The 27,391-nt window shown below is 49.6% G+C and overlaps 1 protein-coding gene, 2 long non-coding RNA genes and 2 pseudogenes across 3 annotated transcripts in view; 2 read left to right on the top strand and 3 right to left on the bottom strand.

Annotated features, from left to right (window-relative positions):
• Positions 1 to 16,057, bottom strand: part of LOC135174133 (gastrula zinc finger protein XlCGF57.1-like) — a 173,340-nt pseudogene extending 157,283 nt beyond the window's left edge.
• On the bottom strand, positions 2,486 to 7,113 carry LOC135174158 (uncharacterized). Its single transcript, XR_010301762.1, has 2 exons — positions 7,031 to 7,113; positions 2,486 to 5,114 (listed from the first exon to the last, which is right to left on the bottom strand). It is a non-coding gene; the product is annotated as an uncharacterized LOC135174158 (long non-coding RNA).
• The window catches only part of LOC135174136 (gastrula zinc finger protein XlCGF26.1-like), a 24,794-nt gene continuing 13,405 nt past the window's right edge, over positions 16,003 to 27,391 (top strand). Inside the window, exon 1 of the mRNA XM_064141376.1 lies at positions 16,003 to 16,226. The gene's annotated coding sequence lies outside the window, so the exon portion shown is untranslated. The remainder of the gene's footprint in view (positions 16,227 to 27,391) is intronic.
• The window catches only part of LOC135174159 (uncharacterized), a 26,307-nt gene continuing 16,874 nt past the window's right edge, over positions 17,959 to 27,391 (top strand). Inside the window, exon 1 of the long non-coding RNA XR_010301763.1 lies at positions 17,959 to 18,308. This is a non-coding gene — a long non-coding RNA (uncharacterized LOC135174159). The remainder of the gene's footprint in view (positions 18,309 to 27,391) is intronic.
• On the bottom strand, positions 21,546 to 22,550 carry LOC135174140 (NADH-ubiquinone oxidoreductase chain 2-like; annotated as a pseudogene).

Below are 27,391 nucleotides of genomic sequence, written 5' to 3'. Positions count from 1 at the left end.
GCCTGTAGGCCTGAAAAGAAGCTTTACTTATGCCTTGCCTTGCCTGAACATGTTTTTCTGTCAGGACCCCTGGCTGTAAACAAGTTGTGTAAGCCCACACACACCCAGCTCATGTCTCTCTGGGGTAAATCCATGTGATCCCATATTTGGGAAAGTCCAGGCAAGTAGCTTCTGCATATTATGGCAGGTTTGCTTACTGCCAACCTGATTGGTCATTCTAGTGGCCAAAGAGGCCATTAATCTAGGCCCAACATTCCAACAGATAGGGGTGCACAGATAAACAACGTGCTCTGACCCTACCCGCAGCTCAGCTCAGACCCCCATTGCAGCGTGCTCAGTTCAGATCTGACTCACCTGCAATGGCTCAGACACAGCTCTGACCCTCACTTGCAGCGCTCAGCCTGCTCAGACCCCCACGCTCAGACACAATTGTACAGCTCCGATGCTCAGAGGCTCAGACCCTCATGCTTTGACTCTATCACAGCTCACCTGCCTGCATAACCTTTCTTGCAGAGCTCATTTAAGCCTGCACACACATATATGTATATATATATAAGGAGCCTATAGCCTCCTAAGCCGGCTGTGCACATCTGCACACTATCATGCTATCAGACCAGATCCTGCATTGATTTACCTATGCAGCTCGGACTCCCAGCAGCCGCACACACTTTGCATGCCCACTTGCTTATTGCCTGGTTAAGAGCTGTTGTCGCTGAGATAACCAGGAAGCAGACTCTGGATTGTCTGCACACACACACAGCCTGAAGCCGTGAAAGAACCGTGTCCAGAGACAGCATGGATATTCTCATGCTCCTGAAGTCCTCGCCAGCTGATAATCCCTGGACACAGCATCCAGAAGAGCCAGGAGCACCAAAGGCAGAGATCATCCCTCACCAGGTGTTGCAGAATGGGCTAAAGGACAATGGACATGACTTAGAGCTGGGCAAGCAGGATGAAATATAGAACTAAAAAAAGCTGTGCTAGGCCACACTGAAACAAAGGCCACACTGAAAAACAAAGGCAGCATTTAATATAACTAGGCAGGGAGACACTGTCCTTGATGAGTCAGCAGACAACTCAAGCAGAGAAGAATCCAGCTAACTGAGATAAGTAGGTTTGCAGCTTGCAGCTGTAGCAGCAAGTAGGTGCACCATGCAAATGGGAGGTATTTAGAGATTCAGCCATTTAGCTCCTTACATGTATGCATAGATTATCTGTAACACATATAAGCATGCATCTACCGAATAAAGTGGTCACTTGCTTTTGATCCACATTGGATTGTGTGGTGTCCTTTCATGTTGTGATTAACCCTTCTCCGTGAGATCTGTTTTACTGCAGATTGGTGCCCAAACAGGGACCCTGATTTGGGTACCCTAGGAGACACTGAGGAGGAAAGTACCAGCGGAACTGGCTGCTGGGAGAGAGTGATGCCTGCTAGCACAATGAAGCTAGGATGGGGTAGCGGACCAATCTGGGGGGCCCGAGGCTAATGACAAGACGGGCAGCCTTCGTCACTGCAAGGGGTGCAAGCAGGACACCACGTCATGGATAAAGAGGTAGCCCTTTCCCTGATGTCCTGCTTTTTAGAAAAGTGAAAAGTGAATTTTGATGCAAAGTATTTGCTGGGACTTTGTGCGTATGGCTATGGTAAGGGTTTTTTCAAAACCCCTGATTCATATTTTGATGAAGCAGAATGGAGGGTGTTTTGGCAATGAACTGTGGGATGCAGTAATAGACAGAGATCCCTATGCGAGTGGCAAGCTCGCAGCAAAATCTCAGTACGGGTGGAGGCAAGAAAGCCTTCTCGATCAGAATTTCCATCACCGCCTCCACCCCTAGAACCACTGGACTCAGGCTCCTATGTGTCTCCTGTATCTGAGGAGCCCGATGAGAGCCTGGAGCGTAGAAGCTGGAGTAAGACCACGCATAAAAAGGTAGCACTGTCTCACATGGAAGCAAGCACTCAGCCGGCCACAACATCAAAAGATTTCTCAATTTAAAAAGTTTCTCAGCACTCCTGCAGCCCTGTGTGCCAACTGTGCTGAGTGCTGCTGGTGACCTGCCCACAGGACTCTGCTAAGCATCTGACAACACAGACCCCCCCCCACCATGCCTCTATCAATAGTAACACAGGAAAAAGAAAGAACCGCCAGAGAGACAGAGGGACGATCAACAGAAAAGAAAAGAAGCAGAAGCAACTGGAACAGTAAGGGATGGGGCTGAGAGACCGGATGGCTCAGATGAGCGATGCAAGCCTCCCTTCCCCCCCATCCCCCAGTGTTATCACCTTCCCCTGCTGCCCTCCCTCTCTCCCGTGTTTTCTTTCCCTTGCAGTTGCTGCGAACAAAACTATCTGTTTCTTAAAGGAACAGGCTAAATTTCTGATGGCTATTTTGTGACTTGATATTTATTTTAATAAGATAAGTTTTAGAATAATTTTAGAAGAGTAATTGTGATAAGACTTAAGTAATTAAAATAGAGTATGTTGAGAACTTGACAGCTGCACATGTTTAATAGTTAATATAATAGAATATTATAGTAAGAGTTGTTTGTAAGTGTATAACTTCTAAGACTCTTTTCCTTTTCTGGTACCAGAGTATTTTCAAAGGAGGCTCCATGAATGTGATATTTTATTGATTTTCTTTGTTTTTTCTCAGTACTGAGTTAATGGTTTCATCTCCTTTAGTTGATGTATTTTTTAAGTTGACCGATAACATAATTAAGAGTTTGTAAATATAATTGTAGAATTTTAGGATATAAGGATATTGTAGAATATTTTTTAAGATTTTTTTCTGTATATTTAGGTAGCACTAGGATTATGTATAACTCATAAAAAAAAAGGGAGGGGAGAGAATAGAGGAAGGAAAGGAAGGTAAGAAAGGAAAAGAGAATGTTGAAATTTCTGTGGTTGCATTGTACAGACTAGGCCAATGGATTTGTTAGCCTAGGGAAATGAATATGTTTGCATCTGTTTTTGTATTTGTTTGTGCCTTTGTTCATTTATGTTCACAGGTTGTTGATGGAGAATCAGCTTGTTTCAACCAGCCTGTTTTTTAAAGTGAGCAGAAGTCTTGCTCAGATGGCAGAATTGTGGGAAGAACTTGAAAGGAGCACTGACATGATGATTATGTGTGTATAGATTATAAGGTTTTGATCATGGTTAACAAATTTGGGTATTTTCACGAGGTTTACAGAATGGATAATTGCAAAATAAAGATCAGTTTAGCACCTATTGTCAGGGACAAAACCCACTTAATTGGCACAGATGACAGTGTGCTTGTCCTATTTTTGCAGCCAGGAGAACAACGGTTAGAGAAAACCAATATTTCCCCAGAAACTGGGAAGATTTATCCTCTCCCCACAAGCTGGGAGATTTCAGCCTCCAAGTCCGCAGGCAGAAGACCCTGGAGAATTGGACACTAGGCACAGGCTGTGACACAACCCCAAAGGGTGGATTAATAACTGATAAGAATTCTGAGTAAAAGCTTTAACATCTTTGTAATATAAGCTGCCTCTGCCATAGAGCAGAAAGTTTCAGCCTGCTCTGCTGGCAAATAGCATAGAGATGCCCAACAGCATTAAGCTGCGGGGAAAACTCCTCTCTCTGATTATAGTTTGAATATTTGCTAGTTAAATAACTAATTCCCTGTACAAATTTTATCTTAAATTGTTTTCATAACCTTGTACAACCTTTAATATTAATATACAGTGGTTGGGGGTGGCAAGAGTTCAAAATATTGAATTTAATAAATCTATATTTTTATATAAAATGTATATCGCCCCAATTAATTTCTCTCCTCCGCCAAATAGGCATAGGCACTGAGAAATCCCCTTCCAAAACATTTGCATAGACTGAACTGGAGAAAATACAGAATCACAGCCTAGGAAAAATGGTGCCTCTCAGTGAAGTTGGCATGGAGAATTGGAAGGCTTGGAGAAGTGAGCTGCTCCCCTCCTGGGTGGTGGAGGGGGGAGAAGGAAGTGGCAAAAAATGAGTTCAAAGGTCTGAGGTGGCTGAAGATGATATGGGACCCCTGCCCCTGAAGCAGCCATGGCTCACGCTGACCCACAGCAGGGTTCTCAGCGGCACTGCACGGGGTGAGGTGGAGGTGTGAGGTACAGTGGAGCAGGCAAACCCATGCATGTTTTCCCCTCCTGATGGGAATCTGTGGAAACGCAGGCAACTCTGGCCATGCTGCTAGCCTCCCCTGGACCTATAGCAGCGTTCCCAGGCAGCATTTCAAAGATGGCGCCACATGGAAGCAGCACTGTCCTGTTTGGCAGGCTGATTGGTGTTTGCGCCATCCTCTTGATGGGTGCACCCACTCCCTATTCAGGGGATGAGCTAGTGACTCCAGAAGAAACAGCCCTACACTGTGTACCCTTCTTGTCCTAGCACCAAGCAGCATGTATGGGCAGGCTGCAGCTGTAAATGACGAGTCTGTATTCGGAGTGTCCTGATGGGGAATATGTGGACAGTAGCGATGGGGATCCCCTTCCCCCGCTGCAACTCAGCTTTAACTTTAGTGTGGTGGAACTGGCGGTACCGAGCATGGGAAGGGGAGGGGGTTTGCCCCGCTTCCCCCACACTCTGCCGGTTCTGCACAGGGTAGCCAGCCAGAACTAGCAGCAGTGTGTCCCTGCGTATCCCCACTGAGTTTCCAACAGTGGCAGAAGTGGCAGCAGCAGCCCTGGAGCTGAGTTCAGGTGGCAGGGTGAGCCAGAAGGGTGCTCTGATGGTAGTGCCTCCTCTGGCCGGTGAGGCAGTGGTGAGGATGGACACTCCTGGTCAAGCAGTGGTTCCTGTGAATGGCACTGATCCTGTTTTCTTCCCTATTCTGCCACCTCCTCCTTGTCCACCACCAGATCCTCCTCCTTCTCAGTTGTCTGTTGAGAAGGTGGAGGGAGAGGTGCTGGGAAAGGTTAAATAAAAATCACAATTATTTTGTTCAGCCTGGGGAAGGAAGATAAGGGCATGGACTGATGGTGTGGGGGTTCACTTCTGATTGTGCAGCTAGAGCAGAGGAATTGCAGGGCGGACCCTCAGAGGTGGTGGATGGCCTGGTACAAGAGACAAGTGGAAGCATGGGACTCCTGTAGATACTGGAACTCATCTGCAACAGAGAGATGGAATTAATCTGTGACAAAGGGATATTCCCTCCTGCGTGAGAAGCAAACTGGAGCAACAGCTTGAAGAATGGAAGCGAACTGTATTTAGTTGCCCCACTTGACTGCCCCAGGGGTGCAGACACATCATTGGAGACAACTGTGGATTGAGCCAGATTGTGCCGATGTGCTAGTATGAAGCAAGCTAGAATGTTTTGGTGAGAAAAAGTAGATAATTGGCTGAAAAAGGAAAACATTGGTGATGTCTCCTTCCCTCAGAGTCTCCCTGAAGAAGAATGTAAACATTAGATAACACTTTTGCCATTTTGTCTTCATCTCTCGGGCTGGGCTTTGACTGAGCTGCATCTCCCTAACATCTCCTGCCACTCACCTTTGCTTCTTAACCTCTTGGCTGAACCTCTATTCTTTCTTAGGACTGGGGTAAGGGTAAGGTTGAGAGGGGCAGGGGGAAGGTGCAAGGGTGGTTGAGAGCCCCTCCTGGGGACTCAGGTTTCTGGAGGGGAGTTGCGTTTCTGTATTACTTTTAACTTGTATATTTCTGTCTATAACTGTATATACTGGAAATAGCTGCTTGTATATTGTGCTAGCTGTAATAAATAGCTTCATTTATATTCCCAGCATCCGGCTGAGTTTCCTGGGGTACCTTCTAAAGTGTGGGGGGGCGGGGTAACAGCCAAACCTACACATTTTTATTTGGCTCCCCAACATGGGGCAAATTCATTTTAGTGACTGTTAATTAACTCTAGGAATCATAATGAAGCTAATAAAGCAGCTATTTTATGTGGTGGGGGCTATTGTGTGGCCTGTTTGCTGGTTTTTTGTGTACAATTGGGTCAAAAACCAATTGGTTATTTCTTGCTTCATGTAGTTTTTAGAAGGTCAAAGCTAAAATTACAAGCATTTTCTGGTCTTGGGTGATTTCATTTTTGGGTATGCTGGTTTCAATGTCGCTGAAAATCTTACCAGTAACATTACAGGGGTATTTGCCAGTAATATTACATCCAATCAAAATACTGCTTTAACTACAGCCCTGGTGAGGGTAATTCAATCCCAAACTGAGATGCCGGACCCTTGCAAAGATTTTTACTCAAAACAAATTGTGGCAGTACTGATGTGTGTCAATTTATGTCTTATAGTTTTAATTTCATATTAATTCTGCATTATGTGTAAAAAATTTGAATGCAGTGCCTGTAAAAACTCAGAAAGTTTCTGTTTCAAAAGCAAATGGGAAAGTGTCTCAAATGCAACCTCTTTCCCAGCCAAATGCAGGGACAGTCTCATATCAACAAAATACTAGTGGAAATCAAAATAATTCGGGAACACCACCTTCTCCCCAGCGAGTCTCTGCACCTCCCTCTTCAGATTCTGGGAAAACTGCCAATGTTCCTAACAAAGACGAAAACAAACAAGGTTTGGCAGGCATCCCAGGAGCACAGGCAAATAATCCCACTAATACTAATAACACCAGCTCAGCCAGTTCGAATCCTCAGCCAGCAGACCACAACCTTGTTAGTTCTAAGGCAGATCTGAACGCACAGACCTCAGGCCAGACCCCCAATGATTCAAACCCTCCAGCAGACACGTCAAAGTCTGTTGCTGTGCAGGCCTTTTTGGCACCTGCTAAAGCAAAAGCCAAGACACAGTTTTTGACAAAGTGTGACTCAAAGGAGGATGTAAGAGAGGGGACGTCTGGTAAGCAAGAGGAAGAAGAGGAGGCATTTAGTCTGCGAGACCTAGCGAACATGCTGAGAACGCAATACAGATGGTTGAGCTGTGTTTCCACCCCTGAGGCAAACGGTTAAACTGGTACTGGATTCCTCTCCAGGTGAATGCAAACTGAGGCCTGCACTCCTTTGCTATGGCAATAGAGAAGAAAGCATTAGCAATGTCTATGGTTCCATACCATTTGGCCTCCTTCGATTCCAGTTCTTACTGCAGTTCCAGCATGTCCGGCACAGCTGCGCTCATGGGTGGCGTCACCTCGTTGAGGGCACGAAAATCAACTGTGAGTCTCCAATTGCCATTAAGTTTGCGCACAGGCCAGATGGGACTGTTGAAAGGTGAATGAGCTTTCTCAATGACAGCCTGACTCTCCAGTTGACGAATCAGCTGATGAATGGGCAACAAAGAGTCATGGTTAGTTCTGTACTGTCTGTGATGAACAGTTTGAGTTGCAATTGGCACTTCCAGATCCTCTATGTCATGATGTCCCACAGCTGCAGATTCATCAGAAAGTTCAGGTCTAATGGACAATTTCAATTTACCATCCTCAATCTCTACAGATGCTATTCCAAAAGCCCATTTGTGACCCTTAGGATCTTTGAAACAACCTTGTCTCAAAAAGTCAATTCCCAGAATGCAAGGTGCATCAGGACCAGTTACAATAGTATGTGTCTTCCACTCTTTACCACTTAAACTGATCTCAGCCTGCAACTTAGTTAACTCTTGAGATCCACCAGTGATTCCAAAAATAGATATGGACTCTGTCCCTTTGCAATTGGATGGCAACAAAGTACACTGAGCACCTGTGTCAACTAAAGCCCTGTATTGCCCCAACTTTTGAACTGCCAGGCCACCTAATAAATACATTCCAATAGTTTAGTTTTTCTCCACTATCCCTTTCCCCCTCCTGGCTGGAGGCAGAGCACCCCTAATGCTGAACATGGCATGTGGGGTGTACACAATGATTGGTGTTGTTGTGAGAGAAATTGCAATTGTTGGAATAATTGCAGGTGCTCTGGGGAGCCGAAGAAGTGACAGCTACTTTTCTGGCATTGCTGCCTCTGTTTCTGCCACTCTGCAGTTCCCTGACTCTCTTTGAAAGAGCTGAAGTAGGTTGACCATCCCATTTGTTCATATTCTCCCCGTATGTGTCACGCAGAAGTATCCACAGTGATGCATGTGATTGCTGATGCCTAGGTGGAATTTGTCTCCTCCTAGGCTGGAATTGCCTTGCAGGAGGTGGGCTTCTGTTCCTGATGGCAGAAACATGCACCCATTCAGACGATGCAGGGATGGTATCCTTTACCAGATGTGAGATGGAGTTTTTAATAGCCTCCAATTCTCTTATGTTACCTTCAATTTCTGTGGTCATAATTTTTATAGCAGAGACTAGGGCAGAATGTGACAAGCTGCTCTCTATCTGCCTCAGCTGGTCAGTGAATTCACCAACAGTGAAAGACCTTCCATTATCACTCCTTGATAGAAACTTGCTGGCCAAGATGTTAGCATAGGATGAAGGAGCAAGCTTAATAAGCTTCTTCATGAGACCTGTTCCAAGAGGAATGTCATCAGGCTCATGTGTGCCATGATCTCCACAGAGCACTTCCTTCACAGCCAACTCCTTCAGAAGCTTAATTCCCTGCTCAATGGTGTTCCATTTCTTGGCCGCCCATGGCAAATCATCTTGGGAAGGATATCTCATAGCCACAGCCAACAGAAGGCGTGTCCACAAGCTAATCTTACTGAGAGGACTTGCTAGGCTCCTCCTCAGGCCAAAGCTTTCCACCCGTAGGCCACTTCAGCCACAGTTCTCCAAACACTTTTTCAGGCCAAAGCTCTGCAAAACCTCCCTCCAAATCAGGCCAAACCCCAGGCCTCCATGCCCCCCCCCTCACCATACCTCTCTAATTCCCCCATACCAACTCTGAATAACATTACATTGTGGAGGGGGTTCTGCCCGTACCCCAGTTGTGCCGGAGAGGAGAAATTAATTGATGCGAGAGGATATTTATAAAGATATATATATATTTATTATCTCCCAATATTCAAACTCTCGCCACACCCAGCCACTGAACTTTAATATTAATATTCCTTTTTACACGGTTAAGAAGACATTATGGGAATATCTATCTGCAGAAACTTACTAATAACTAGCAAACACTGAAACTATTAACAGAGAGTTTTCCCTGCGGCTTAATGCTTCTTGGGGTCTTATACTATAATCTGCTTTCTGCTTTATGGCAGAGGCAACAGAAATTACAGAGGCATTCAAGTGTTTGCTCACAATTCGGATTGATCAATAAACACCCTCCGGGACTACGTCACAGCCTATTGCAAGTTTCCAATTCTTCAGGGTCTCTGCCTGTGGACTTTGAGGCTGGAATCCTCTGGTGTCAGGGGAGATGGCAGTCTCTGATCTCATGCTGCTGATTTCTGCTCGCTGCTCTCTCCAGGGGTACACAGACAGAATCTCCAGGTGCAGAGGCAGGATTCCATGCAGTCTGAGCACGGGTCTAACGCTGGCTTCTCAGGCCAATCGAATGCAGACAAGTGGGTCTGCTCCTGGCAACTTGTGGCAATGGCACACACCAGTGTTATGGAGGGTGGCAAAGCCCCTGAAAGGTCCCCATGTCATGAAGGTTACAGTGTCTCACATTTTAAGCCAGAAGCATCGTAAAACCAAAACAATCTTCTAGTCCCATGAGAAGTTTCCTCCCTAGAGGAGATAAAAGGTAAACATTGGCCTTGTTTTCCAACTTTCGGCCTTGGTTCTCATGCACACTGACCAGCTGCTGATGGGCTGAGCTTTGGGTGGTCCTACAGGTTGTTTTGGTAAGAACTGTCCAATTACACAGGTTAATGCTAACTTTGTACCAATCTGTAATAATATCATAAAAACTGTCAGAACTGGTGAACACAGCTCTTTGGAACATTATAAATGGTGTGTCTGCCTGGATCGATGTTTGAATCACTCTGATTGTTCGGATCGTTCAGATGTTCGGACTGTTCGGGTCGGCTGGTTCGGTTCATATGCTACCAACCTGCCTGCGGCCCGTTCCAACTGATCAGCCTGCTCCAGCATGCTTGCCTGCTTCAGCCTGCCTGCCTGCTTCGGTCTCAGCCTGGCGGAAGACTGCTGATGCCCGACTCCCAGAGACCGAGGGCCTGCATGGACCCGATCCTGGCCGGGGGAAAAGGGACAACGCCCTAGTGGTGCACCGAAACCCTGCTAAGCTGCTGACTGTGAGTAGACTGATGAACTCTTAAATCGAAACTGAACAACCTCAAAGACTCAAAGAACTCTTCAAAGAACCATAGACTCTCTTTTATTTACCATTTTCTAAAATGTTACTCTAGCCTAATCAAAAATAATTCACGTGGGTAACTCGGTTCTTGGGAAGGGGAGAACTCTAGCAATAAATCACTTGGTCTCTGCAAGCCAGCCTCGCACGTTTTCCCCATGAATTTCTCATGAAACTGCGTTCCACGACAACCAGGCAATCATATAAAGGCAGGCATAAAGCTTCAAGGAAGTACACAGGCAGGCAAGCAAGCAATGTGGCGGACCCACAAGTAATGTGGGGCAGGCTGCATGTGAGCCTGTGTACCCCTATTTATTAAATGTGGACCGAGAGTTAATGATCTCATTGGCCACTAGAATGACCAATCAGGTTGGCAGTCAGCCAAACCTTACCATACTAGGCAAAAGGCACTTGCCTGGACTATCCCAAATATGGGGATCACATGGGCTTACACCAGGGAGACATGAGCTGGGCGTGTGGAGGGCTTACACAATCAGATGTCCTAGGCAACTGACTTTATGGCCCCGGTCTGTTGTGCCCCTTTGTGCTCATTTATCCCTGGTGCAAGCAGAGAGATATGTCCAGGCACAACAGGCATAAATGAGCCTATTTTTGGGCCTACAGGCCCTCCACAACACTGTTGTGGAGGGCCCATAGGCCCAAATATGCTTATTCATGCCTTGCCCTGTCTAGACATGTTTATCTGCCCATAACCAGAGTTAGACACACAAACAGGCACAAATGGGCACAGTAAGCCTGGTGCCATAAAGTCTGGCCTGCCCAGGCTTTAGGTTGTGTAACATGGTTGTGTAAGCCCCACACACCCAGCTCATGCCTGCCTAGTGTAAGGCCCATGTGATTCGCATATTTGGAAGGTCCACGCCTGTGGCTTTTCCCTATTATGGTAAGGTTTGGCTGACTGCCAAGCTGATTGGTCATTTTGGTGGCCAAAGGGCCATTAATCTCAGCCCACATTTGATAAACAGAGGTACACAGGTAAACAAAGCGTTCACTCACTCTCATTATTATGCTTAAGCCTGTCTGCATCTAGGGAGCTCAGTCTCCTATGCAGCCGTGCACCCTATTGCACACTTGCTGCCTTATCACTACCTGGTGAACTGCACTGCCACCGAGTTACCAGGAGCAGACCCTGGATTGTTTGCATGTGATCAGCCTGCATGGCCAGCGTGACACCGTGCTGACACTGCACAGCATCGTACTTCTTCTGCACCTGAGGTCCTGCCTAAGAATCCCTGGACAGAGCTTCCAGAAGAAGCCAGGAGAACAAGGTCAGAAACTGTCCTTTCACCTGAAGCCAGGAGAATTCCAGCCTCGACGTCCACGGGCAGACTCCCCTGAAGATTGCACACTTGTAATAGGCTGTGACATGGCCCCGAGGGTGATCGATAATTAATCAGAATTTGTGAGTAAATGCTTTATTGCCTCTGTAATTTCTATTGCCTCCTGCTACTGCAGAAAGAGCTTCAGCTCATCCACTGGGCTCATGGCATTATGCCACAGGGAAAGTCCTCTCTGTGTTTACAGAATCATAGAATCAATCAGGTTGGAAGAGACCCCCAAGATCATCCAGTCCAACCTCGCACCCAGCCCTATCCAGTCAACTAGACCATGGCGACTCCACCACCTCCTGGACAGCCCATTCCAATGCCAATCACTCTCTCTGGGAAGAACTTCTTCCTAACATCCAGCCTAGACCTCCCCCAGCACAACTTGAGACTGTGTCCCCTTGTTCTCTTGCTGGTTGCCTGGGAGAAGAGGCCACTCCCCACCTGGCTACAACATCCCTTCAGGTAGTTGTAGACAGCAATGAGGTCACCCCTGAGCCTCCTCTTTTCCAGGCTGCACACCCCCAGCTCCCTCAGCCTCTCCTCATAGGGTTTGTGTTCTAGGCCCCTCACTGGCTTTGTTGTCCTTCTCTGGACACATTGCAGCATCTGAACATCTCTCTTGAATTGAGCAGCCCAGAACTGGACACAGTACTCAAGGTGTGGCCTGACCAGTGCTGAGTACAGGGGCAGAAGAACCTCCCTTGTCCTGCTGGCCAGACTGTTCCTGATGCAGGCCACGATGCCATTGGCTCTCTTGGCCACCTGGGCACACTGCTGGCTCATCTTTAGCCTACTGTCTATCAGTACCCCTTTCTTTAAGAAGCTACTGATATTATTCCTAGAATGTCTTTCATAACTGTGCAAGATCCTAAATAACACTAAAACTCAGCAGCTGGGGGTGGCAAGAGTTCAGAATGTTGAAATAAATAAAATTATATTTTTTATAAATATCCTCTCACACTAATTAAGTTCTCCCCTCCGCCACAGTCAGTGCAGGTGGCAGAACTCCCCCTCTGCGACAATGATGCAGCAAAAAAATGAGCTCAGCGAAGGCCAAAGTCAGGCTGAAAACCTCCTGCACATAGCAGAGATGAGATCCACACTGCAAAGGGAGAGAGTCAAGGACAAGAATAGGACAAAAGTGAGAGCACAGCCTGTTTGTAAGGGCTGTGGATGCAGGATTTTGGGAATGAAGTAACACAGATGACACTTTCTGGTCCACCTCCTGGGCTCTTACCCTGAGAGGACTGTACTTGACAGTTTCAGACATCCCAGTTCTTAAACCCATAACAACTCCTTCAAAAACAGGTCCACCTGGAAGAAAAGGACCTGAAAGGGCCTACAATAAAGCTGGACAGGGACTTTGGACAGGGGCTTGTAGTGATAAGAGGGAATCAATTGACCCAGACTGGACACTAGGAAGAAATTCCCCACAGTGAGGCTGGGGAGACACTGGAGCAGCCTGCCCAAGGAGGTTGTGAGTTCCCCTTCCTGGACGTGTTCAAGGCCAGGCTGGATGAGGCCTTAAGCAACCTGGGCTAGTAGGAGGTGTCCCTGAACATGGCAGGGGTTGGAACTGGATGAGATTTAATGTCCCTTCCAACCCAAACCATTCCAGGAATGTATCCAAAGTGGACTAATTGCACAGTTCAAGCTGAGCAACAGCCAGCAAAGGAGCCAGGAAGGAGCAGGGCGGTGCAGTGGAAGGCAGCAAAAAGAATCATAGAATCAACCAGGTTGGAAGAGACCTCCAAAATCATCCAGGCCAACCTAGCACCCAGCCCTATCCAGTCAACCAGACCATGGCACTCAGTGCCTCAGCCAGTCTTTGCTTCAACACCTCCAGGCACAGTGACTCCACCACCTCCCTGGGCAGCCCATTCCAATGCCAATCACTCTCTCTGGGAGGAACTTCCTCCTAACATCCAGCCTAGACTTCCCCCAACACAACTTGAGACTGTGTCCCCTTGTTCTACTGGTGGTTGTCTGGGAGAAGAGGCCACTCCCCACCTGGCTACTGCCTCCCTTCAGGTAGTTGTAGACAGCAATGACAGCTGTAGACAGCTCAGCTTCAGCTGCTGTCCAGAGGCACAGCTCTTCAAAACTCCTAAAGGCCTCTAAAACCTCACTGAAAGAGTTTCAAAACTCCTCCAAGTTCCTAGATACACCTAAAGATGCATTCAAACAGCACTGGAGAGACTTTCCTGAGTTCTGCCTTTGCCAAACTCTTCAAATATGCCTGAAAATCACCAAAATAGCTCAGAAAACTCTGCAGAAGTTATTAAAAATCTCTGTGAAACTCTTCCAACTCCTTCTGTAGGCTTCAGTGACTTTCTGGGTGTCCTTAAGCCTTTCACACCCTTAAGAAAGGCTGAAACAGGCTTAAGACTGCATTACAAACAACTCTTTAAACCACTTAAAGGCCTCTCAAATCTCATTACAATCCTTTCAAACCTCCCAGAAGTTCCTCAAACCACCTCAAGGTGCATTAAAATCTCCTTTAAAGAGTGTTGGAGATATTTTAGGAGGGTTTTGTATTCTCAAAATTATTCAAATATGCCTGAAAAAAATCATCTAAGCACCTTGGAAACTCCTCCAAACCTCCTCAGAAGGCAACAACAGAGCTGCTCCAAGATGCTTGCAATGTCATTCAGATCTCTTGAACAACTCCTAACAAGTCACACAAATGAATCCTGAAGAGGTTTTAGTGACTCTCTAGAGGCTGATTGATCTCTTTGACACTCTTCAAAGCTCTTAAACTCCCTTAAAAATTGATTTAAATAATTCAAAATCTCTTAGAAAAATCATTTAAAAGGACTGGAAATGACCCAGATATGTGCAACACTCCTTAAAAAGGGCTGCAAACAGTCAACATCTCTGCCCCAAGCCAGCCCAGCAGCAGCACAGCTCTCAGCCATTGCCCTGAGCCAAAGCTCCTCAGCAGAAGGAACAGCTACAGACTGCCAGCAGCAGGTGCCAGGCCAAGGGGCTGAGGCAGGAGCACCCCTGGCTGCTGGCCCAGCACAGCCAGCTGCAGGGACTGGTACTGGGGGCGATTAAAGCCCTGAAACCCCCAAACAGCCTCCCCCAACCCTCTATGCCCCTCCACAAATGGGGGGGGGGGGGGGAGGGACAGGCACTGGACCCCCCCCAAATAGGGGAGCAAAGGCAAAGCCCAAAATGCCCCCAGGAAAACCACAACAGCAGCCTGAGACCTGCAGACACCTCTCTGGCACCCTCAGGTGCCCCCTGGCACCCCAAAACTATCCCAAAGGAAACAAAAATGTCCCCAGAGGAGACCCAGGTGGAGCTGAGAGGGAAGAACAGGAGGGTCTGAAAATGTTGCTGCCTTACCTGCTCTCTTTGCCCCTAGGCAGGAAGGGTCCCAAATGCTGCTGCCAGGACCCTGCTGCTCAGAGTCCCTCCAAAACCCAGCCCTGGCTGCCTCTGGGGGGACCCTTTCTGCCCACCTGGGGCTTGGAGGCCATTTTCGGTTCCTTTGGGGTGCAGGGGAGTAACTGAGGGTCCCAGGCTGCTGGTTTGGATTCCCTGGAGACCACTTTAGGGTCTTGGGGTCTTACTTTGGGGTCCTGAGGGAACATTCTCAGAACCAGGAGGCATTTTGGGCTGGGCCTTTGCTTCTCCTGCTTGTGGCAGGAGGCACAGGGGCCCGGGGAGGCTGTTTGGGGCACTCAGGGGTTGAACTCCCCCCGCAGCCTCCCGGGACCCGCAGCTGGCCGTGCTGGGCCAGCAGCCAAAGCCATGCAAGGCTCTGGCAGCCTGCCCGGGGCCTGCTTGTTGCCCTCCATGCAGCGCCGGAGCCTGCCCGGCCCCAGCCGCCTACTGCCCAAGGCCCGGCTGGAGGCGCCCAGCAGGGCCTGCGCCCACAGCAGCCTCAGCAGCCCCGCAGGCCTCATCGACCCCCAACACTGCAGACCCCCAGAGCCCCACACACCCCCACCCAGTCCCCCACAAAACCCCAGCCCCGGCCCACAGACGCCCCCAGCCCCAGGGGGTCCCGATCCCAGCCGCAGCTTTCCTGCGGCACTCCCAAAGGATCCGAACGCAATCCCCAGCCCCAGGGGGTCCCAATCCTGACCCCACAAACCCCCCTGCGAGCCCTACCGGTGCCGCCCCCAGCCCCACAGACCACCCCTGCAGGACCCCACAGGTGCCCTCCCCGCAGCCTCCCTGCCCAGCCCCCGCAGCTCCCCAGCCCCACAAACCCTCCTGCGACCCAACCGACCCGCCCAGGCCCCACGCACCCTCCGCACCCCCAGCTCCGCACCGCCCCCGGCAGCCCCACAGGCCCCTCCCGAACCCCAGCACAGAACCCTCAGCCCCGGGATGGCGATCCCGGCCCCAGACCAAATCCGCAGCCCCACAGCTTCCCTCTCCCCACCTGGCACACGCAGGGGACGCAGCGCAGAGGCCGAGGCAGAGCTCCGCGCACAGGACGGTGCCGAGCGCCGGCCCCGGCAGGCTCCTGCCGGCCTGGGGAGCTCAGAGCCTGTGGCGGAGGCCCCGGAAAGGACCTTCCAGGCCGCGAGCGGAAGCGGAGCTCGGCCCGGAGAGGAAGTCCCGCCCACAGCTGGGCAGCGGCAGCCAATCAGCGCCGCAGGAGCTCGGCAGCTCCGCCCCGTCGCCGAGGCCCCGCCCCTGCGTCCCGCGGGCGCCATTGCCGCGGCCTGCGCTGGGCTCTGCTCTGCGTCCGCTGCGTGTGCAGGTGCGAGAGGGCAGCGCTGGGCTGGGGAGCGGAGCCCTCCCGGGGCTGGGGTCGGGTTGGGGAGAGGACTGTGGGGTTGGGGTGCGGAGGGTGCGTGGGGTCTGTGTGGGTGCAGGTCTGTGCGGCAGCGGTGGGTGGGTGTGGGGCAGGCTCTGTGCGGCTGCTGCGTGGGTGAGGGCCGCGAGGGTTGGAGTGGGCAGCGCTGGGGCCGTGAGAGGCTGCGTGCGGGTGTGGGGAGCTGCATGGGGCCGTGGGCAGCCGTGGGGAGCTGTGTGGGTGTGTGGCGCTGGGGGCGGTGTGGGAGCTGTGTCCGTGGGGTGCGGGTGGGGCCGGCAGAGGTGTGCAGGGTGGGTGTGTGCGGTGCCGTGGGAGGGCTGTGTGTGGCCGCGGGTGGGGCCGGTCAGGGGTGGGTGTGTGGGGGGCTCCTGGTGCCGCTTTGCTGCTCGCTGTCCTGCTCGGGGCAGCTGCAGGCCCCCTGTGGCCGCTGCTGTGTGAGGGAGCAGAGCCCACGGGTGCCCTGCGTGGGCTGCCCTGGCGCTGTGTGCCTGGCCCTGGCCCCTCTGCTGCCTGCTGGGCTGGCGGCAGAGCTGAGGTGGGAGCGGCGCCGTGGGGGCTGGTGTGGGCAGGAGAGGTGGAGGTGAGCGTGGGGCTGGCTTGTGGCAGAGGCTGCCGTGGGGGCTTCGTGTCCGCGGCGAGCCCTGGGGGCTTGGAGGCTTGGTGGCGGCAGGGCCCGGGCGGCTGCGGTGCTGCAGGGCCGCGCTGGGCTGAGGGCCGGGCACGGGGGGGAGCCCGGGGCGGGCCGTGGGCTGGCTTTGGTGGGGGTGTCAGGCGTGGGTGCTGTGGCGAGCCCGAGCTTGGGAGCGCCTGGAGCCGGTGGCAGCTGTGGGACGGTTTGGCTGTGCTGGGGGCGGTGGCATCAGAGCCCTCATGTGGAGTCTGCTGTGCCCACTCCTTCTGCGATGACTCTGCAGGTATTTTCAGAGCTTCTTACGCATTTTGAAGCGTCTCGAACTCTTACAGAGCCTAATATCACAGAACAGAGAATGGTTTGGAAGGGACCCCCAGTGGTCACCCAGTCCAAGCCCTGCAGTGATATCCTCCACTGGCTCCTGGAGCCATAACCTTAATCATTCTCTGGCATGAGGGTTGGGGTTAGTATGAGCTGCTGTTGGCATAGTGCCCATCTGTGTGATGGGTACAGCAGAGGCTTTGCCCTCGAGTCCGTGATGCTTGCGTGGGGTAAATAATCCGCTGCAGACATGCACAGAGAACAGAAGCAGATGTGTGCAGTACTGTGGTGCCTAGGGGGTAGGGCAGCTTAACAAGGCGTGGTTTAAGGTAGTTCCTGTGTTGAATTTCCAACGACAGCCTTTTGAGTTGTAGACCTTGGAGAAAAGCCAAGCAAGAGCTGCTGTGCCCTATTGGATGCTGTTCCCAGGGGGTTGGCAGCTGCACCTAATCCGTGGCTGCACTGTGGGGTTGTAGTGGTTGTTAAAGAGAGCCAAAGGAAGTTAAACTCTCAGGTGAAATTGGAGAAAAAAACACAGAATTTTGTTTGGACAAAGGTACAGAGAGAGACATTACAAAGCAATTACCACATCCCTGGCAACCACCCTTGAACTTTCCCCCAACCCAAAGATTAAATCTAATACGCCCCAGTGCTCCAATCCTCTCCCTCTCCCAATGCCTCTGCCACCCAAGAGGCCTGAACCAGCCTCTGGAGGCCCCAAAAGAGGCCTACTGCTTACATATTCTTCCCGATAAAATGGCTCCTGCCAGACACAGGGCAGGAGGAGGAGGAAAGGAGAATGAGCTGACCTTGTGAGTTTATAAAGAGACAGCAGAATTATGGGATTGAATAACAATCTTCTAGTCCCCAGAAGACTTTTTAACCCTCTAGTCTCAACCTGGGACAGGGGTGGTTGGGTTAGAGTTGGCATCAGCTGCAGGGTGTGGGTGGTTGCTGAGCCTTGGGGGTTTCTTTGTGGCTTTGGTGTTGTTTATGGTTAATTTGGAGGCAATGTTTTGTCTCTTGCAGATCTGTGGTGGTGGATCCTGTTCTAGAGGCTTGGGGAAGCTGAGGTGTGCTGGGGCATGTTTGGGTGTGGCACTGGCTGGGTGATGTTTGGTGCTTTGTGGAGCATTGGAAGTTTGGGGCTCTGACTGTTGGTGCTGGGGGGATGCTTTGTGTCTGTCTGGATTTCAGGGGTGTGGGTCTGTTATATTTGTGGAGGGTTGGGATGCTCTGTGTGGAGGTTGCTGCTAACTTTGTCGTGTTAGGATTAGTTCAGGGATTACCCTCGGGCGATTGGGGCAGCTCAGTGGGGGTGCTGAGACAGTTGTGTTGAGACCAAGTGACAGTGTGAGTTGTGTTGGAGAGCTCTAGGGCTGGGGCAGTGCCTTCAGTGGTGCCAGGATTGCTGCAGAGGTATGGGGATGGTTATTGGTGGGGATGTTTTGGGACAATAAGGAGTGTAAGGAGTCAGCTGCTATGCTGGTGCCTGGGGCAAGCAGTGGTAGGGTTAATGGGGGGAGTGTTGGGATGCAGTTGGATCCTGTTTGCACCAGTGAGGGCTGCTCTCTGAAGAGGTGATGGGAAGGGGGGCAACTCTGGAGTTGCTGATGTCAGTGGTGGTCAGTTCTGCTGCAGGACTTCTCATTTGGAGGCAAAGGCCTCTCAGGTGATGCACATCAGTGTGGTCAGGGCATAGCTGAGCTGATTGAGCCAAGTGAAGCTGTGGTGTTTCACAGGGGCAAGCTCCTGGGCAGGCAGAGCAGCAGCCTGGTCTGCCAGCTGGGCAAGAAAGTGTTGTGGGGAAAATGGGAGTTTTATCTGCAGGCAGGAACTTCACAAGTGAGCTTTTGCTGCTGTGTAGTGAAGGTTGTGCACTGTGAATAGGGGAATGGGTGGGGGAATGCAGCTGGGGTAGGAAATGTAGCTGCTGTTGAGAGCACGCAGTGGAAGTGAGCAACTACATGATGTGTGTCATGGAAGGCAGTACCAAGGGAGAAATTGGCTAAACCAGTTCTTGTTAGGCTTCCTAAGGTGCACAAGAAGACAAAGCACAAGGCTCATGGGGGTCTCATTTGCTGGTTCCGCTGTGAAGCGTAGCTGGTGAGCTGCAAACCTTGATTGCTGTGGGAATAGCCATGCTGATGGTAGCAGGTGTAAAGTGTGTCCAGGTGTCTACATCCATTCCTGCTGCCCATACCTGCTGAGTCAGGGGCCAGGCACCCACTGGCCAGTATGGCTCAGGCTATTCCTGCAGAGCCTAATCACAGAATTAACCAGATTGGAAGAGACCTGGGATCATCGAATCTGGCCTATCACCTAACCCTTCTTATGAACTAACCCATGGCACTAAGTGCCCCCTTTTAAATACCTCCAGGGATGATGACTCCACTACCTCCTCAGGTAGCCCTGAGGGGGAAAAGCTGCCTGGCTACAACCTCCTTTTGGGTAGTTGTAGAGAGCAGTAAAGTCTCCCTTGAGTCTTCTCTTCTTCAGGCTGCACACCCCTAGCTCCCTCAGCCTCTCTTCACAGGGCTGTGCTCCAGGCCCCTCTCTAGGTTGTTGCCTAGTGGCACAGGACGTTGCTGTATGGAGGTGATGCTGCAGCCTGGTAGAATGAGAATGAAAACTTCTGGGTGACCAAAGAAGCAGAAGTGCTGTGAGCTGTTGGGACAGGATTGGGTCACCTCCTCTGTCGAGTCACAGAATGTGGTGTTCAGGGTTTGGTCTGTAAGTGATACGGTAGTGCCTTGGCGAGGGCTGGGAGCCAGAGTAGAAGTTGGACAGCAGCAACAATGTCAGGTCATAGAATAAGGAGTTTGGCATCATGCAGTGGCTGTGGGGTTGTGTTGGCAACTGCTGTGAGGAAGTTACTTGCTCCTAGAGTGGATGACGCACCTGCTGGGGGTGCTGAAGAACTGTCTGCAGGTACTGAGGCTGCTGCTGAGCCAGGGTACCTGCGAGAAGGTGGCACAAAGAAACAGAGACAAGTCAGGAGCTAAGACTGCTCAGGAGGTTCAATGACTGCTGTGCAGTGCAGGACACAGCACAAGGAACACAGGAGGTTTCCCATCCCCAATGCAAGCTTTACAGAGTTCATACACCCTTAGCTACTGCAGACTCCTGCTGATTCCTGTTCCTTTGTGTTTGGCTCCTCTTGGCTATACCTGGCAGTGGCTTTTGGGAGTGGGCTGGGAGGAGCTGCTGCTTAGTGGCATTTTTCTTCTCCACCCCTAGTCTTTTTTCCCCTGTTCTTCTCACATCTGCAGGAACATCTGCTCTGTTCCTGGCCTCTTCTCCTGTTATCTGTACATTGTCTTAGGGAAGCATTGAACAGATTTACCTTCATCTAAACATGACATTGGTGTGTGACAGCTTTCTTCCTGTGCAGTAAACAGGCCTTAAACTCCTAACTCATCCTGTCCCTCAAGCTCTGTGCTTTCCATGCATTCATGTAGTTCCTGTTGTTCTGATCTCCATGCACTGGATGAGTGAACATGCAATTATCCTAAACAGATTAATCCAAAACAGGTTAATATAAGGCCTCTCCTTCCAGGGCAGTAGATAGTTTATGCTGTACCAGCTCTTGCTTTTATGGTGCAGGAGGGCAGAGGTAGGAGGAAAGATGAGGATAGGAGTCCAAAGCTTATTGTTTACAGAGGGGAATGCTATGCCTGGGATGCCAGTTATGAGTGGTACCAGACAGTGCCCAAGTCCTCCAGTCATAATAGGTATAAAGAAGATTGTCAGGAATGCCTGTGCAGTGATGATTACCTCATAGATTTGGTTGTCTCCTAGTAGGGTGCCTGCTTGGCCTAGCTCTGCACGGATGAGTAGGCTGAGAGCTGTGCCAGCTCATGCCCAGAACATAAGGTGTAGAGTGCTGATGTCTTTGTGCGTGGCAGAGAATAATCATTGCTGGGTGAAGGCCATAGGTAGGATCTCTGAGTGTTAAGGCCTTAGGCTGTAGTCTTTTACACAGAGCTTTAATTCCTCTTCTGATCAGTCCTGTAGTGAACCTCCTGTTGAGTTGCAGGCTGAGGGCTGTCCATTGAGAGTGTCCCAGAGCTTAGGTTAGATGGAAGCCTGTTAGGTTTGGGCATCCAGATGTGGAGTAGAGTTTTGTGGGATTGAAGCCTGCCTGTCTAGATTGAGTTGAGTTTAGATTCAGGCCCTGGCTTAATGAAGATGTCTGGGTTGCATTCAGGTGATGCAGAGTCGTGTCCTGTGTGTCCTAAAAGAATCTGAGAGGGTTTAACTCTTGTTTAAGGCTTTGAAGGCCTTTGCCTTAGGGCTGTCCTAAGCTTCTAGATAGTGGTCAGCATTATAGGTGAGAGCAGCAGGAGGAGGGTTGGTAGGGAGGTTGGGATGGTGGTTGCAGTGTGTGCTGTTTGATGGTATGCCACTGTCTGATGTGGATAGTGGAGTTTGATGGAAGCTTGACTGTTGTCTGGGAGGTAAGGTAGAGATAGAAGAGGAGCATCAGTGGGGATAGGAGAGCAATGGTTAAAGCTCTTGTGGTTGTTTCTTGTTTGCTAAGTTCATGAATGCTGAGCCATTATGTAAGAACCTGTTGAGTGGTGGGAATGTGGCTGGGGGTAACAGGGTTAGTGTGAGCGTTGTGTTGGGTATGAGGGGATTTGTTCATGATGTTATTGTGGATAGCTTTAGGGGATTGGTTGTATTCAGGGTGAGAGTTATGGTGGTGGTTATTAGGGTGTAGAGGCAGAAGGTTAACAGAGTGAGTTTAGGGATATAATTGCCGATCAAGGTGCTGGAGCCTAGGTGAGAAATAGAGGAGGAGGCTGGGCTCTTTCAGCTGTGTGTGAGGCTGAGGCCTATTGAGCCTCCTAAAGCTGCCAAGGCAATAGCTGTTGTAGGTAGTGTGGGGTTGAGGGAGTTGGATGTGAGAAGCAGAGTGGTGCTTGGTGGGAATTTTATTCTCATTGACAGGAGAAGAGCTGCAGTTAGTGGTGAGCCCTGGAGAGCTTTTGGGGCCAAGCTCTCTGTTGCTTGCTGATGTCAGCAGGAGGCAGGATGTTGGATTAGTTAGCGGAGTAATATCTCCTTGTCCTGTGGCTCAGGCATTCCTTGTGCTTGAGAAGAGGATTGTGGCAGAGGCAGCTGCCTGCACTAGGCAGTCTTTCCTTGTGGCCTGGTTGGTGGGCAGTGGATTTGGATCTTCTGGGGCCGAGGGTGAGGGTGTTAATTTCTAGCCCAGTTCAGGCTATTGCTCAGGGGCTGCTTGAGACTGCAGTGGTTGCTCACAGGAGGAGGCTTAGAGATGTGATTAGTTTTGCACAGGGATTCATTAGTAAAGGAGGGGATGAACCATCATATTTGGGATGTGGGCCTGATGGCTTTGTTAGCTGACCTGGCTAGGAAATTATGTAAAGGAGGTATGGAGGCTTTGCCCCCTTATGGGTGTAGGTTTGGTTGCTGCTTTGCTGTGTAGGAAATGAGAGGGTTGCTGTGGCTCTGTGTTGGCTTTATCAGAGTGAGGCTTTGGGTTCAGGCACATTGCCTTAAATAAGGAGATAGTCTGCCCAGGAGCTGAGTTGCTTTTGTGTCCCAGGCATGATGCCAGTGCTGGCAGTGGGAAACCTTTTCCTAGGAGGAAAGTTGGTCATAGCCAAATCATAGGGATGAGGCAAGATTGATGAGAGCCCTGAGGAGAGGAAAGGGCCTTGTGTAGCTAAGGTGATTGGGAATGGTTCTGATGAGAGGTTTGGAGTTCTTGGATTAAGGACTAAGATGGCAGTGTATCCATTGATACAATGTTAGCATGTTCAGCTAGGAGCAGTGAGCCCTGTGGCCTGCTCCATGTTGGAGCTGGACACTGAGCTCTGCTTGCCCTTTTGTAAGGTCGAGCACAGTGCAGTTTGTTTTGGCAGTGTGGAGATGCAGCCTGTGCTGGCGAGGGGTCAGGCAGAGAAGACAAGGTGAAGAGGTTTCTGTGTTTAATGTGTAGTTCCCACTTAGTATAATTATGGGTAGGAAGATGATGGCAGGAGGCACCTTGTAGGAGATGGTTTGTGGTACTGCTTGGAGTGTGCCACTTAAAGCCTGTTTTGAGCTGGAGGCTCAGCCTCATCCCAGGATGGAGAACACTACTATGCTGAGTGTGGTGAGGAGAAATAGAAGGCCCAGGCTGAGAGTAGTGAGTGAGAAGGGAAGGAACAGGGCAGGTCAGATAGTGCTAGGAGCAGTGCTGGTGCAGGTGTTGTGAGGGATGAACCTTTGCCTTTGAACATCCAGTTTAGAACTGGCAATCTGGGAGCTAAAAGCAATTGTGACTCAGTTCCAGTCAATTTGGAAGCTGCTTTCACTCCTTCATAGGCTGCTAGTATCTCTTTGTCTGTTGGGGTGTAATTTGCCTTTGAACTTCTGTAGCTATGACCCCAGAAACCAAGTGGATGCCCACGTGTCTCATTTGGAGCTCTCTGCCAAAGGCTCTGTCGTGTTTTTTTTTAAAGAGAGACAACAGAGATTAAACTCTCAAATCAAATTGGAGAGAAAATACAGAATTACATTTAGAGAGAGAAAAATACACCAAGAGACATTACAAAGCAATTACCCCATCCATGGCAAACCCCCTTAAATTTTTCCCCATCCCCAAAAAAATAAGAGCTACACTCCCCAATGCTCCAGTCCTCCCCCCTGATGCCTCCGCCATCCAAAGAGGCCTACTGCTTACATGTTATTCACCGTAAAGTGGCTCCCACCACACACACACGGCAGGAGGAGGAGGAGGAAAGGAGAGCGAGCTGACCTTGTTGTGGGTCTGTAAAGAGATAGCAGAATTATGGAATTGAATAACAATCTCCTAGTCTCCAGAAATTTTTTTTAACCCTATAGCCTCAACCTTGGACATTCCACCCCTTTTCAATCCCATAATTCCTGCTCATCACACTACACATCTAACTAGAAACAGACTCTATATAGTGAACAGTGCCATATAAATCATGCATCTTTCCAGTGCTTCAACCCCATCTGTCACTCAGATCCTGGACACAACTTTTCTCATCGAATGGGACTTCTCAGATGACGTCAACTATCTGAAAAAAAAACTCAGTAACAACTTGTACATACTTTAAACTCAAACTGTCTCAGTCCAGATCAAAACTCCTTTGTAGAACACATTTGATCTCACCACCTTCCTGCAACGCCCAACATGTATGTCCTGGACTTCCCCCACCAGGAAATAACCTCCCCTTGGACAGGTTTTACCCCCACCCAAAGGTGGAAAACACCCATACAGTTCTCCAACAAGTCCTTTACACAAACAAAGGAACTCTATTTCCACCTGCATTGTGCTCAGCAGCACACAACATCAAACAATGGACAGTCCCAGTCCATTCTCGCTCAACTCTTTGCAGTCCATGCATCCAAGCAACTACCCAATGCAATGTCTCAATTACTCATTGCAGATTCTCTTAGAGTCCTTCTCGGCTGTGGTGGTTTGGCTGTTACCCTCCCCCCCACACTTTAGAAAGTACCCCAGCTAACTCAGACGGACTCTGGGAATATAAATGAAGCTATTTATTTACAGCTAGCACAATATACAAGCAGCTATTTACAGTATATATACAGTTATAGACAGAAATATACAAGTTAAAAGTAATACAGAAACACAACTCCCCTCCCAGAAACCTGAGTCCCCAGGAGGGGCTCTCAACCACCCCTGCACCTTCCCCCTGCCCCTCTCAACCTTACCCCAGTCCTAAGAAAGAATAGAGGTTCAGCCAAGAGGTTAAGAAGCAAAGGTGAGTGGCAGGAGATGTTAGGGAGATGCAGCTCAGTCAAAGCCCAGCCCGAGAGATGAAGACAAAATGGCGAAAGTGTTATCTAATGTTTACATTCTTCTTCAGGGAGACTCTGAGGGAAGGAGACATCACCAATGTTTTCCTTTTACAGCCAATTATCTACTTTCTCTCACCAAAACATTCTAGCTTGCTTCAAACTAGTGCAATCCACCCCTGTCTACTTCACTCAGAGTATCACTGAGAATTATCTGATCTAATCTAAACCAATATTTACACTAAAACAATACTTACAAGTTCAGTTCACACTTCATTCCAGCTATCTCAGATGTAGGTGATTCAAAAGCTCAGAACAGTTTGTCTCCTCACAGATGAGATGAGAACAGGGACTCCCAGGTGACGTTGGGTTCGTGCTCATGTACTGTAGATTCTCTTGCAGATCCTTTCAGTGTTGGACGCCGATGGTACCTAGAACAGAAAACTCCTAACAGCTTGTATTACACACTCTGAATTTAGACTCTCTCAGCTAAGGTTAGATTTCTCTGTGGAATACACTGGATTTCACCATTCTCCTGCATTACCCAGTATGTATGACCAGGACCTTCAGCAGAAACCACCCCTCGGACAGGTTTCCCTTCGCCCAAAGGAGAAAATACCCAAACAGTTTTCCCTAACCGATTCTTTTCATGTACAACAGGAACTTTATCACCGTCTACTGTTTGGACCAAATCTGATTGTGCAGGTCCTGCTCTGTTTACTGAACCTCTACTATTTACCAACCAGGTAGCTTGTGCTAAATGTTTGTCCCAGTTTTTCAGAGTTCCACCCCCCATGGCTTTTAGGGTGGTTTTCAGCAAACCATTGTAGCGCTCAATCTTCCCTGAAGCTGGTGCATAGTAGGGTATGTGATAAATCCACTCAATACCATGCTCTTTGGCCCAGTTTTTCACAAGATTGTTCTTGAAATGAGTACCATTGTCTGACTCGATTCTCTCTGGAGTTCCATGTCTCCACATGATCTGTCTCTCCAAGACAAGAATGGTGTTACGTGCCGTAGCATGTGGAACTGGATAGGTTTCCAGGTATCCAGTGCTGGCCTCTACCATTGTCAGCACATACTGCTTGCCAGAATGAGATCGAGGTAGAGTGATGTAGTCAATCTGCCAGGCTTCTCCATACTTGTACTTTGACCATCTCTCACCATACCATAAGGGCTTGATTCGCTTAGCCTGCTTAATAGCAGCATAGATGTCACAGTCATAGATGACTTGGGTGATAGCGTCCATGGACAAGTCAATTGACCTATCACGAGCCCATCGGTATGTTGCATCTCTGCCTTGATGTCCAGATGAGTCATGGGCCCACCGAGCTAGGAACAGTTCACCTTGGTGTTTCCAATCAAGGTCAAGATCAAAGTTTGTATCAACTTGAGAAATCTTAGCAGCTTGGTCTGCCTGCTGGTTGTGTTGGTGTTCCTCAGTAGCTCTGTCCTTGGCCATGTGTGCGTCTGTGTGCTCCACCTTCACTGGAGTTCTCTCCAGCCGTGCATCAATGTCCTGCCAAAGATCAGCACACCAAATAGGCTTTCCTTTCCTCTGCCAACCATGCTTCTTCCAGTCCTTTAGCCAACCCCATAGAGCATTGGCTACCATCCATGAGTCGCTGTAGAGGTAAAGGATAGGCCAATTTTCACGTTCAGCCACATCAAGAGCAAGTTGAACAGCTTTTACCTCAGCGAACTGACTGGATTCTCCTTCTCCATCTCTCGCTTCGGTAACTCTCCTGGTAGGACTCCACACTGCTGACTTCCATCTTCGCTTATTCCCAACAAGACGACAGGAACCATCTGTGAACAAAGCATAGTCCTTTTCCTGATCAGAGAGATCACCATAGGGAGGAGCTTCCTCAGCACGAGTTATTTTCTCCTCTGGGGGTTTGGAACAATCTGTGCCTTCCGGCCAGTTGGTGATCACCTCCACCAGACCAGGTCGATCAAGATTCCCCATTCATGCTCATTGGGTTATCAAAGCCATCCATTTAGACCAGGTTGCATCTGTGGCATGATGTGGTGATGAACCTTTGCCTTTGAACATCCAGTTTAGAACTGGCTGTCTAGGAGCTAAAAGCAATTGTGACTCAGTTCCAATCACTTCAGAAGCTGCTTTCACTCCTTCATCAGCTGCTAGTATCTCTTTCTCCGTTGCAGTGTAATTTGCCTCTGAACCTCTGTAGCCACATCCCCAGAAACCAAGTGGACGTCCGCGTGTCTCATTTGGAGCTCTCTGCCAGAGACTCCAAGTTGGACCATTGTCACTGGCAGCCATGTACAAAATGTTCTTAATGTCCGGTTCAGATCTCACAGGTCCCAAGCCCACTGCATGGACTGTTTC

Source organism: Pogoniulus pusillus, unplaced genomic scaffold (genome assembly GCF_015220805.1).
Source record: "Pogoniulus pusillus isolate bPogPus1 unplaced genomic scaffold, bPogPus1.pri scaffold_47_arrow_ctg1, whole genome shotgun sequence".
NCBI classification, from domain to species: domain Eukaryota; kingdom Metazoa; phylum Chordata; class Aves; order Piciformes; family Lybiidae; genus Pogoniulus; species Pogoniulus pusillus.
The sequence above is the reverse complement of the archived record's forward strand: the minus strand, read 5'-3'. Positions and strand labels throughout refer to the sequence as shown.